A 13,618-nucleotide genomic window follows, 5' to 3' on the forward strand; every position below is an offset into this window, starting at 1 on the left:
TCTCTCTGTTTTTTTTTAAACACTGTTTTTCCCGTAGCGCTGGAGTCCTGAGTGGGGGGAACGGACGTGACCCCGTGTAATGGCCATTAACACACACATCGGACATGTTACACAATGGGGTCCTTATAACGCTGCCTTGAAATTTACATTGACCCACTCCTACCCAAACAGGAAATCTGGATCTGCCTGCTTCTTATTTTTCCAGCTCATTTCCTGCTTTTCCTCTCCTTCCTCAGATTATTGGAATAGTTTTCCTCTATCCCATCTATTCAGTCAAAGGCAACATTTTACTTTCATTTGTACTGAAATTATAGCAAATGATCATCCATTTGAAACCCAATTCACACATAAGGAATATAATCTGAGCATATGTGTAAAATGTTAATGTCATCATTTTAATAATCAGATAAATGGAACCAATATATTCATATCTAGTTCAGGTCTGGCCAGTTTAGACTGAAATATCTAGCATATTTTAAGACCTTGAATTAAATACACATGTAATGTGAAGTCCAGACCATTTCCTTCATTTTTTTTTTCTTCAGTAAACTCATGAAGAAGTGCACTTTTGAAGAGTTGCATTTCTGTGGTTAATGTTGATTATATATTTGTTCAATGTCAGAAGGAAGGTTCTATGCCAAGATAAACGTTGGGACCGGAATTGTGGAAAATTGCTCAGCCTTGTGCTTGGAGCCTGTGCACTTCCAGAAATAAATTAGGTACATGTATCAAAAAATGACCATTTATGCTTTTGGGATGTTGCTTCAGTTGGACTTTGGAAGGAGGTTTGCTGTCAAGTCATTTGAAAGGACCCAAATGTTGACGAAAACTAATGCCACAATCCAGTTTTACTTCACATCCTTATCAAATAATCTAAGCATGTGTATTTCCTGTTAGCCACAGACTGACCAGAATGGTGTTTATATATATAAATGACTGTTTTGTGTTTTTTGTGATGGTTGTCCATGAGTCCCTTGTTTGTCCTGAACAGTTAAACTGTCCACTTGCTTTAGAAAAATCCTCCAGATCCTTTACCAGCAGGGACTGTATGATTTTGAGATCCATCTTTTCACACTGAGGACAACTGAGGGACTCACGCAACAATTGCAAAAGCCTAAAATGGTCACTGATGCTCCAGAAGGAAACACGATTGTACTTATTTTGTCTTCAGGGAAACATGTAAATATCTTCTGTTGCTTCTGAAGGGCAATGGAAAAAAATACAATGTTTAAACAAAATAAGAAATACTTGCACATCTTCATCCTGTTCAAAAGTTTTCATCCCCTATTCATTTGCAGTGCTTCTGGGGAGTGATATGCTTAACCTTTTCAGTGGTGAGTTTAAAATATTCTAGCGGTGCCCCCAGAGTAAGTTTTTTTTAAGTCGACCCTTATCTTAGAACGTTTCCCCTTACTGTTTCCATGGTGACACGTCAGGCTTGTCACGGGACACACCGCAGCCACGAAAACACTGTATGACAGATGGATCGCTTTTATTTAGTTTTTCCTTTATTATTTAAAATATTCACAAACTTGCATACCATGTCATGAGCAATCTGATATTCCGATTCACAAATATGTGTAAATGAGTGTGTTTTGTCATTTAAAACCCTTTCTAAATGATCTTGAGCGTGATCTGTAATATGAGATGGGCGCCGCCATGTTTGTTCGCGCTGCAGTTCAGAGAGTCCTGTCAGTCGCATTTACAGCACGTGAATTCATTTCTCCTGAAATACAAGTAATAAGTGGCTGGTGAACTGGGTGAAGAATAGAGTGAGTTTTATAGTTACTTACACTATGTGTATCTTATATGAATAAAACAGATCTGCAAATTAAATTTGTATGGATTGTTATTGTTGCTTCCATAGACATCTGTGTGTATTTTTCAAACTCTTAATGTATTGTTTTACAAGTACTTCTGTGTATTTAAATGTCTGAAACCTAAAATATGCATTATGTGGTTAAGAACACTGCATAGTTGTGATAATATAAGCAGTGCACGTCTGTTTCTGGCTCGGCACCAGCCAATGTGCGAAAACGTAGTTTGAATTTGGCAGTTATGCGACGTCACCGAACGTTCTAAATCCCATATGTGGGACTGTACTCCCAGGGGCACGGAAATAAAAAAATCCCATATGTGGGACCCACTCAAAGGGTTAATTCCTAATACTGTGTGTCATTATCTATGATCCACCACTGTTTTGTGTTCTTTGTGATGGTTGTTTCTTGTTTGTCCTGAACAGTTTAACTGCCCACTGTTCTTTCATAAATCCTCCATATCATGCAGATTCTCTGGTTTTCCAGCATCTTTTGCATATTTGAACCCTGTATGATTTTGAGAGCCATCTTTTCACACTGATGACAACTGAGGGAATCATACGCAACAGTTACACAAAAGGTTAAAACATTCACTGATGCTCCAGAAAGAGACGCAATGCATTAAGAGTTGGCAGTGAAAACATTTTGAATTTGAAGACATGGGTAAATTTAACGTATTTTGTCTCCTGGGAAAAATGCAAGTATCTTCTGTTGCTTCTGAAGGGCAATACTACATGAAAAAATGTTTAAACAAAATACGAAAAATGTATCATCTTCATCCTGTTCAAAAGATTTCACTCAGTTCCTCTATGGAGAAAATGAACTAGATTTTTACTTATGCAACCTAACTCTTGAACAAAATTGCAGAAATTCTGCAGCAATGTGCACAAGTCCAACTATTAATATGTTGGAAAAAACATAATTATCAATCAAAAGTCCTGCACGTTGGGCCGGCACACAGTTCTTTAAGAGTAGAGCACTGAAGCGCTGTCACTAGGCCAGCAAGAGTACAAAGAAACAGCTGTCAGACAGCAAAGAGCACAATATGAGTTAATGAACACAGGACAATGACAGGCTATGTGTGAACACTGCTGCATGTGGGTGGACTTTGAGATCCAGTCAGTCTGGGCTTTAGGAGGGCAAAATGAAAAGGATTTCTAGTGGACGTGAAAGAAGGAAACACAGAGAACAAATACAGAAAGTTGTAAATTCAGTTCAGCTGTGCATTTCACAGACACTGTAAAAATGTCCTCTCAAAACTATACCTCATCTGCTCTTTCAGAGGTTTCTCAGTGTGAAGGTACGCTCTGTCACTCCATCCTGCTTTTGCATTTCGTGAAAAGCCCAGACATTATCGGGTCCCGCTAGCAACATAAACACACCCACACTAGCACACATACACACACTCACAAACACACCCCTTGCCTTGAGTTTATCTAATAGTCACATCTGGAGTCTATCAACTCCAGCGGTCTGCTCCCCTTCTTCTTCCCTACACACTTCTCTGGTCCTGCTCTGTCTCGTTCTTTTAACACTTTCTTCACCACGTCGCTACTGGATATGAAGCCTGAGACAACTCCTGAATATTCAGTCCCTGCTGTATGTGTGTTCATTGGCTCAACATCTCAACAAGAACTCAAAATGAATTCTGGAAGAACAACTTTGACTGCTGTTGTGCTGCGGAGGAGTTTTGAGGAGTATTTGTGTAAACAGTGAGGCTGAGGTAATCTAGTCTGGTCAAACCATGTCTAGTTAAACTTGTATTATGATATTACAGCTGAAGTGTGTATATTTTCTCAGTTTCAAGAATCATTCTTTTATTTCAGTTTGATATACAGGGACAAGATTTCTCTGAAAAGTGTAAAAACTGTGGCACTTTGTTTAGTTCATACATCGTTCTGTTTGTTTGAGCATCCTGAACAGTCTGACACAGCAACAGCTCAACCAATGGGGGGAGTGTGGGGGCGGGGCTTTCTGTTTGACCAGTGAAAGATGAGGGGAGAGTGCATGAAACAATCAAAACAATCTTTTTTTGCAAGTTGGTTAGCCACTTGTTGAAAGTAGTGCAAAAGAGATTGTTTCACATAAAGTGATAGTTGATCATTTTTACAAATACTGGACCTTTTCGATGCAAAAAAAAAAAAAAAAAAAATCATTATAAGTTAACCTAAAGAAACAAAATATAAAAATGTGAAACTGCATTTCATGGCTCATTAAGGAAACATTCATATAAAGGTTATTCTTAAGAAAACTTAAGTGGCCTTTTATTTCATTTTTTTTTTTTTTTTTTTTTTTAATTATATTATCTGCAAGTATTTTATTTTTTTATTCTATTTTTAAGATCTGAATAACTTTACAAGTGTACAATTAAGCACACTTTTTTCACAAGGGTAGGTCCGATTATAGAAGTAAAATGGGTTGTGATCAATGTTTGACTTTAAAATACATCACAGACAGAAATAACCATATTGTATTTGCTTAAGATTTATTTTTGTCTCACTGAGATCTGTTTTATTTATTTATTGTTTTAAGTATTTTTCTCAAGTTAATCAATGCAGGATTGTTGGACTTTCAATCACATAAGAAGCTGATTGAATCCACATCTGTCTTTTTCTAGTTTTGTTTATTAGGGAAAGATGGTGAAATTCACTGCCACTGCCACTACCCTTCAGATTTTATGAGAGTGCCGTGAGCTTAGCAGTGACCAGCACACACACACACCACACTCCCACTCTGGAGAAGGTCATATCCTTACCTACATCGGAAACAATGTTAATCTTAATTCCAAACACAGCATAATGAACCCACATTAAATTAGCTGGAGAGGGTTGGGACACTCTCAGTAAACAAGCGTATTTTCTTAACTTTACATTGCAGGTTCTGCTTGCAAGAAATCTGTTCTCATTAAGGTGGCTTTCCACTGAGAGTTTTTTAAGGAATAACACATCTTCTCACCGTCATGTTGCAAAAATACAAAAGTAGATATTTTCAAATAACCATTCATCTAATACCTGTGTAGATTTGCCTGTCTGTCTGTCTGTCTGACCATCTATTATATTGTATTGTATCTTTTTACATCACATCACATCACATCACATTGTTTGTCTCTGTCTGTCTATCGTATCGTATCTGTCTGTCTGTCTATTGTATCGCATCATAACATATCTGTCTGTCTATCTATTTATCGATTGTATCGTATTGTATCCGTCGTTTTGCCTCTGTTTTTCTGTACGTCTGTCTATCGTATCATATCATGTTTGTCTTTTTGTCTGTCTGTCTTATGATATATTATAAACAGGGGTGCGCATAAGTTTTTGTGCCTTTTTTTGTTTGGAGAAAATGTAGATTTTGTTTGGTACTCACTTGGATAATGGTGGGACCCATCAAATATAACTATAAAAAATTAATAATAGTGATAATATTATTGCACTTTTTTAAAATAAAATAATAAACTAAATAATAAAGTGTGATAATACTATTTTATTTTAAAATAAAAAGGGAGTATTAAATACAAATACAATTATTTTATAGTAAATTTAAAAATTAAATGCTAAAATTTGTATTATAATTATTATTTTAACTTGAACCTTAATTATTATTTTTTATTTGAATTATCTTAATTTTTCATTTTCAAACTTTAAATCAGCAAGCTTTTATTTTGGCGAGTTGCCGGCAAGTATATGCGCATCCGCTTCCAGGTTTAGCGCTGCCGATTGTAGTGCATCAGTGAATTAAATGTCACAGTTTTGCATTGTGTTTTGAAAACGTTAGCGGGTAGCCTAGATTTACATTTACATTTAGTTATTTAGCTAATAAAGATTTATGCTTTCAGTTTGAATAGAAATCTTATACAGTACAGTTTGTCGATCTAAAATGGTAATTGTGCATTAACAGTTGTCAACAAATGCTGCATTCCAGTCAGGTTTTTGAGCCTGTAAGTCACGACTTCCAACCGCGACACACAACTTTTTCTAGCATTCCAGGCAAGTCACTCCAAACTGCCTGAGCGCAAGGAATTGTGGTAGCTAGATGTAAACAAACAAGCATGGCAGACCGTACGGGGCTTATGCTCATTTACAATAATTTCTATCGCCAAAGGTGCTTACTCCTTGCTTATTTGAGGAAAACAGAGGAGGAAAAACGGCGCATAAGGCAAGAGAAGCAGTTATATTGTCCTAAAGTCTATTTCTCACAGTGTACCACTTGCATAAACACCGCATCCATAGGGGCTGCCATTGTTGTTTCGCGGGCTATGTGACGTCAGAGCGCGGAATTAGGAGTATATCGATCTAGTACGAGTTCACGGGTGAGAAGTCATGGGTTTGACTGCCGCTCCAGTGCACTTCCACGGGTAGAAAGTTGGAAAAACACAGGTTATGAGTTGCCTGGAATGCGGCATATATCGGTACACAAACGTTCTGAACTAATTAACACAGTGCATTTCTTATTTTGGTCCCGCATGCGGACCACTTATGTGCACCCCTGATTATAAATATCATAGTTTATTGTATCTGTCTGTCTGTTTTTTTTTTTCTATTTTTATTCTATTTTTAAGATCTGAAGAACTCTAGAAATTTACAATTAAGTGCACTTTTATCACAAGGGTAAGTCCAATTATAAAAGAAAAATTGGTTGTGATCAATGTTTGACTTTAAAATACATCACAGACAGAAATAACCATATTGTACGTGCTTAAGATTTATTTTTGTCTCACTGAGATCTGTTTTATTTATTTATTGTTTAAAGTATTATTCTCTAGCTAATCAATGCAGGATTGTTGGACTTTTAATCACATAGGAAGCTGACTGAATCCACATCTGTCTTTCTCAAGCTTTGTTTATTAGGTAAAGATGGTCTATCTATCTATCTATCTATCTATCTATCTATCTATCTATCTATCTATCTATCATATCGTTATAAAAGATAGAAAGACACTAAAGGGTCAAGGTCTCTCTCCTTCTCTCCTCTCTTTATGAAACCACATTTTGCTCCTACTTTTTCCTCATCCTGTTCACTCTATCAGCTTGTAAATCTTCATTCTCTCTCTCTCATTATTCTCATTAGCTCTGCTCAAATCAGTGCTGGACAGGCCGCTGTGATCTGTTCACACACTCGTTAGGGTCGCCGCTCGTTAGCAGGGGCCAGCCTCATTACAGGATGTGTGTGTGTACGTGTCTATGTGGCTGTGTGCCGTTTTAAGGGACGGCACTGGGTGGAAAATTTAATTTAGTAGATCAAGGGAAAAAACGTGGGTTTGGCTGAGTGCGTGTATGTGGGTTCAGGTGAAAATTGCTCTTTTCATATAACATGCTTGTGAGTATGTGAAAGAAAGCCAAGACAACACTAAGACACACTTACACACACGCACACTAACATGTGGCCTTCACGACATCCTACAGCAGCCTGCTGTGTTCTATAAGGGTATAAAACAAACATGGCTAAACATCGCTCTCGTTGGGTGGTTTGGCGAGCTATGAAGGACTTCTTTTCTTTGAGGAGGTCTGCTTTAATGAAAGGGAGGACTGTGTGAGGAGCTACCAGAGAACCAACGCCGGCCTCTCCTCCTGCCCTCTGGCACTACAGTAATACTGCTGTCCTTATAGAGGCACATACTAAAGGGAATTAGTTTCATAATGTCTAAGAGTGTGAAAACTCCAGAGAGAACATGCTAGCTGTGTCACACCTAAAGGAGTTGTGCACTTAAAGGTCAAGATGGCACATTATGATGAAGGAGACTCAATAACAACAATAATAAATCTCTTTTTATTATAGTTATTTTACCTCAAGTTCAATTATAATGTTAATCAAGGTGTAGCATTGATATATAAACATGGTCGGTCCTGTGCTAATATTTCATAACTGTGACATGTTCCAAATTACCTGTTTTTACAGTTTACTCAATGGTCAGTATAGATTGGGAAGGAGCTTTGCATTTGTTTTGCAACAGCTTAAAAGTTTGCGGTCAGTAGGATATTATTATTTTTTTAATTAATACTTTTGTTCAGTAAGAATGCATTAAATTTGTTTAAAAGAGACATCAAAAACTTTTATGTTAGTACTATTTCAAATAAGTGTTGTTCTTTTAAATGTTTAAATTTATTCATATTCATAAATGGATCATGAAAAAAGACTTTTAGGTTATTAATATTTCAAATATGTTATTAACGTGTTTATTTTGTTTTGATTTCTGAAAGATCATATGACACTGAAGACTGGAATAATGATGCTGAAAATGCAAAAATTGAATAAATAAAAAACAGTGCAAATTGTAATTTCACAATATTACTGTTTTATTTTTGATCAAATAAACACAGCCATGGCGAGAATAAGAGAATTCTTAAAACAACAACAACAAAAAATCTTACCAACCCTAAAAATAAACTTAATAGCCAACTATGATTATGCATTTTCATTGTATAGAAAATGATAATAATGTTTGTGTTGTACTGACCCAATCTTCAGTTGAAAGCAAATCATCTTCAGAAACTATGATTACTAACTAGTAAATGTATTTTTTTCTACTATTTTCACTAATAACAAAGATACAAATGCTTTTTTGGAAAACTGGAAGTTGTGTCCTGTATAGGCAAAATCCTATTTATAATTATCAATTTCATATAAAGCAATTTAAAGGCATATGAAGGAAATTATTCATTGTGCTTCCCTGTGGTTTTAGCATATACAATGTTTTATACAATGTTAAAACAACAGTTGATACAGGACATCATTCACTCTATGGAGAATGCATTTGTGCATGTGTTCTGCATCGGTTCACTAAGGTTTAACAAATAAAATCTGGCCTGTGACCTAAAATGAGTTTGACGCTTCCAAATTAAATGAAATAATCTGGAGGATTCTCTTCCATTATTTCACTCTGCTATGTGTGATTTCACAGGAACGCCCATCTTAAGAGTACTGTATATACATACAGTATATAGAGAAAAAGCGAGAGAAGGGGAAGATGGCTGTTTAGAGAATATTTAGAGCCTTGAAGTGATGCCAGAACAGTTTGAGAGAGATTTCCATAATAGGTTGCACAGCACACAACACATGGGATGAGAAAAACACAGCCAGACAAAAAGACAGAGTGCTGCAGTTTTCTTTCGTGTCATATCGATAACATATGTGTCATGATAAAGAATGCTTTGACATCACTTCAGTGAAATACTGCTTCGCTGATAACACACTCTTTGAATTGAGGGAGAGGGAAAAAAAGAACGTTGCAGTAAATATGTCAGCAGTCAGATCTGTGATTGATATTAATATAATAACACTCCTAGACATGAATGTGACACAGGCAGCTGTTTTTGGGCTATAGAAAGAGTGAAAATATCACCCTGTCCTGAGATGACTGCAGTACAGATCGCACAGATAAGATAAACTTCAGCAGCATGTTACGCTACACAGACACATACATACAAGCTAGCAACAATGAACAGAGATATGTTTGCACACACACTAAACCGTTGTATTAAAACAAGAATAAACAGTGCAACAATAGAGGAGAACACATACACACATCACACAGACCTGTCACTCCACAGGAGGCTGAGGCCCAGAGCATGCTGAGAAATTTAACCTGACTATAATCAGGTTTCCATGAGCAAAATAAACTGATTTAGTACTTTGAACTGTACATCCCTTGTGAAAAGTATTTATTATGGAAATAAGGAATATACTTAAGTGCGAACTGAATTTAAAGTTTTTGAAAATGTATCTGGGTGTTAAATTGTTTTTTTTTTTTTTTTTTTTTTTAATGCAATTAGCTGAACTTTAGAGTCCTAGAGAGTCACATATAAGTAGGACTTATGTAAATCTTTATATGTAATTTCATAATTACTTCTATTGTCTGTGAAATCTGGTTAAAGTGTACTGCTGAATGTATGAACAAACATTTATGGTAAACTAAAATATACTTTGATGTCATGTATTTAAATACATTTGTAAATACACATTTGTAATGATGAGGTTACAAATAAGTACATTTAAAATATATTTTACATGCATATGCATGTGCATGCATATTATACATGCATGTAACTGTATTTTAAATGTAATGGCGAAAAACAGACTACAGTTAAATACTTCAGTGCTTTAGTATGTTAACCAACACATCAAAATAAGTGTACTTATTTTCTAGCATGACAAAAGATTATGGAACCACTGATTTAAAATGTAACTTTTGAAGCACTTTTAAAAGTGTACTTAAGTGTGTTAAAAAAACATAGTCATGAAAGTTTTCTCTTTTAAGTACACTTAAGTGGCCTTTTATTCCATTAATATCATATTTGAAAGTGCATTTTTTTTTTTTTTTTGAATATACTTAATAAACTTCCAACCACATTAAAAAGACAGCATATACCTTTCAAGTGCTCTGGTCATTTTTGACCCAGTGAATATAAACATCATAACTTCATATTTTTTTTTTTCAACTAAAACCATATTGTATCTGATCAGTAACATCTGATCATAACATCATAAGTTATTTTATTTTAAATCTACATAATTTTTTTCCCAACAAATCAACATCAAAATGTTTTTTTTTTGTTGTTGTTGTTGTTTTCTCCTGTACTAAAAACTGTGGATTTTTTATGTAAAACATTTCTGGGTCAAAACTGACCCGAAATGCAAAAGGGGGGTTAACATTTTAAGCACGACAAGAGCACATTCAATACTATTCAGCACACTTTTTCTCACAGTGGATTATGACATGATATATAGATTTATCTTCTTTTGTCTCCTCTATAATGCTGCATTCCAATCAACTCTAAAAGTCAGAACTTACCACCTGGAAAAGTGCAATAAAACTCTATTGAAACCAGATTTGGAAATCAACTTGGAAAGTCCAGTTTTTCTCATTCAGAAATGTCTACTGTTGTGTGATGTCCCACTAACATGTGATAAGATGATTCAAAGACAGGAGAGTAGAACCCAGTAACTGATTATTCTGTTCATAAGCATACACCTGAGAAATAAATGCTGTCACTGCATAACATTGCTTGGAGACACATTTCCAAAGCAAATGCTTGCACTGCAATTTGTTTCTTTATAAATCATCTTCAGAATGTCTGGCAATGGAAAGTCTTTACAGAGGGAAGTCAGTGATATTTACGAGGAAAGAATATCCCACATCTGACGTCGATTGGAATGCAGCATTAGAACTGTAGTAGCCAAGGATATTTTGGGCTTCCTAAAAAGGAATTCCAAAAAATGTTTTTTTTTTTTTTTTTTTTTTTTTTTTTTTTAAAAGTAACGTGCCCCATACCATTTTTGTGTCATTTTTATTACAGACTTACTGAATAAGGAATGTGTTTTCAGTTTTGTGGAAACAAATATTATAAGTAGATGGTTCAAATGTGTTTCACTTTATCTCTCTGTAGTAGCTTTTACTGTAAAAAGTATCATTCTCTCCTCTGATTAATTTCATTTATTCTTTTATGAACATATAGATTTATACACTTGGAACTCAACTCTACAAACCCCGAAGAGTGTATCATCATAACTTTTCCTACAAAATTATTTTTAAAATCCAAGGTTATCCTGCCTTTTCAAACCTGTTTTCTCATTGTGTGCATTTCTCCAGATCACATCATAATTGTTTTATTTACTAGTGCTGTCAAATGATTAATCGTGATTAATCGCATCCAAAATAAGTTAATTAAAAATAAAATAATTTTGTTTATATAATATACATGTGCACTGTGTAAATTTATTTTGTTTATATAAATACACACATATGTATATACATATATACACATGTATATACTGTACATTACGTATTTTTATATATATAAATTATATGAATATAAATATATACATGTAAATATTTTCAAAATATAGAATGTATGAATATGTATTTACATATATATAACAAATATACACAGTACACACACATATTATGTAAACAAAAACTTATTTTGGATGCGATTAATTGCGATTAATCATTTGAAAGCACAAATATTTACACAAATATAATTTTAAAACTATATTATTATACTACTGTATATATTATAATTGTATATTATTACAAATACTTCCAAATAAATACATTTCTTCAACAATATAAGTCACAAAAAAACCCAATAATGAAATTGCATTGCTGTAACAGTACAAAATTGCCATGTTAATATAATCTTTAAAAATAGTCAAAGTCTCAGTAAATCTTAGGAAACAATGATCTAGGAACAACAACATCTAATTTACTAACCAAAAATGTAGCAAAAAAAAAATAAAACTTTAATATGCGACACAAGGAAAGAGAGTTTTGGAGAAAAAAAATTAAACGTCATAATGCCTCAAAAAAGGCAAAATACAACTGGTTTCTTTTCCTCCTTTTAATAAAACAGTGCATTTTCATTTTTTTTGTTTGTTTGTTTGTTTCTGAATTAATACAAGCTGAAAAATGAATTATGTGGTACTAATAGAGAGTTAACATCTATAGTTTTAAATCTACTCAAACAGCCCTCCCCCTCATTCTATAGCCCGATTTAACTACAATCCCAGGTACGAGCGCCTGTTTGCGGGCACAGCTCCAGTTTCTCTGACCTTTGACTTCCACAGCTCCCTGGGGGTCTTGTCTGCACTTGCAAAAACAAGCAAATCAGATCCTTTTACCCCAAACAAACACCTACACAGAGAGAGCAGGCCTGTCTTACACACACACGGCTAATCACTGCACACGTGCACACATGAGCACGAGCGCACACACGTGCACACAATAATGACCTCACACACACACGCATTATACATGTGCTGCCACATACAGTCATAATAAACAAAATTTACGATTAGAAAATATGTCTTAGTCCACTAAAAATAATACTTTGGTATTCAATTTTTTTAGCCATAGTACCAAGTAAAATTTTTTAAACATGCAGGCTTCAAGTAGAGCTACAAAACCGCTTTATTAGAAAATAATATGACCTACTGCAGCTGCCAGTTTCATACAGCAATACTGCAGGTCAGTCAGCAGCACAACATATTTCTTCCTCCTTCCGTCCCTGGCAGCCTCCTCTCCTCCTCCTCTATTATCTGAACAGTTCTTCACAGAGTGATATATGGAGGTGTAATGAGACTCTTTCTGTGATAGTCTCGCGTACCGGCTCATCCTCCCTACTGTAGCATCACACTCACAGACAGCAGCAAACAGCTGCCTGTCAGCGTTAACTTCAGTATTCAGTATGAAATCAAATATTTTGGATTATTTTCAAGAAAATGTCAAATGATATTGTATTTAAAGCTGAAGTATGCAACTTCTTGGTTTAAAAATGAACAAAAAACTTGATCTGTCAATCTCTAATCTGTCTTTTAGAAGTGGGTAGAAATTACTTTTCTAATCAGATGTACTTTTGTTTATGCATCAAGGATGTTATTTCTATGGGTGGCATTTGCTGAAACCCAAGCAATCAATACTTTACGATCAAAAACAAGTGAAAGTTACTCAATGTGGCATGAGATATGAGATGAAACACTGGATATAATTTGCCATATACAGTACAGACTTGGTAAATAATTCTGTCACATATAATATAAATATGCTCAACTTTATTTGAAACATTTACTGTATTAAGCATATATTAGTTTAAAAACAACCCAAAATACTCCTTTAAGGTTTAGATGAACAGGCATATGAAAAATTAAAATAGTGATAGCCTAGTCTTGTTGTTCAAAGGTTTGGGGTTGGTAAGATTTTTCAGCCACTCACCAAGGCTGGATTTACTTAGTCAAAAATACAGTGAAACAGTATATCGTGAAATTTTATTGCGATTTAAAATAGCTTTTATATTTCACTATAAAATGTA

The 13,618-nt window shown here is 34.7% G+C and overlaps 2 protein-coding genes across 3 annotated transcripts in view; both read right to left on the reverse strand.

Annotated features, from left to right (window-relative positions):
- LOC109053914 (disintegrin and metalloproteinase domain-containing protein 9) overlaps positions 1 to 13,618 on the reverse strand; it is a 1,168,157-nt gene that overhangs the window by 785,325 nt on the left and 369,214 nt on the right. The gene's annotated exons all lie outside the window — the stretch shown is intronic.
- The window catches only part of LOC109094512 (adhesion G protein-coupled receptor A2), an 85,707-nt gene that overhangs the window by 32,074 nt on the left and 40,015 nt on the right, over positions 1 to 13,618 (reverse strand). The window lies entirely within an intron of this gene.

The sequence above is a fragment of the Cyprinus carpio genome, chromosome B8, assembly GCF_018340385.1.
Source record: "Cyprinus carpio isolate SPL01 chromosome B8, ASM1834038v1, whole genome shotgun sequence".
Taxonomy (NCBI): Eukaryota; Metazoa; Chordata; class Actinopteri; order Cypriniformes; family Cyprinidae; genus Cyprinus; species Cyprinus carpio.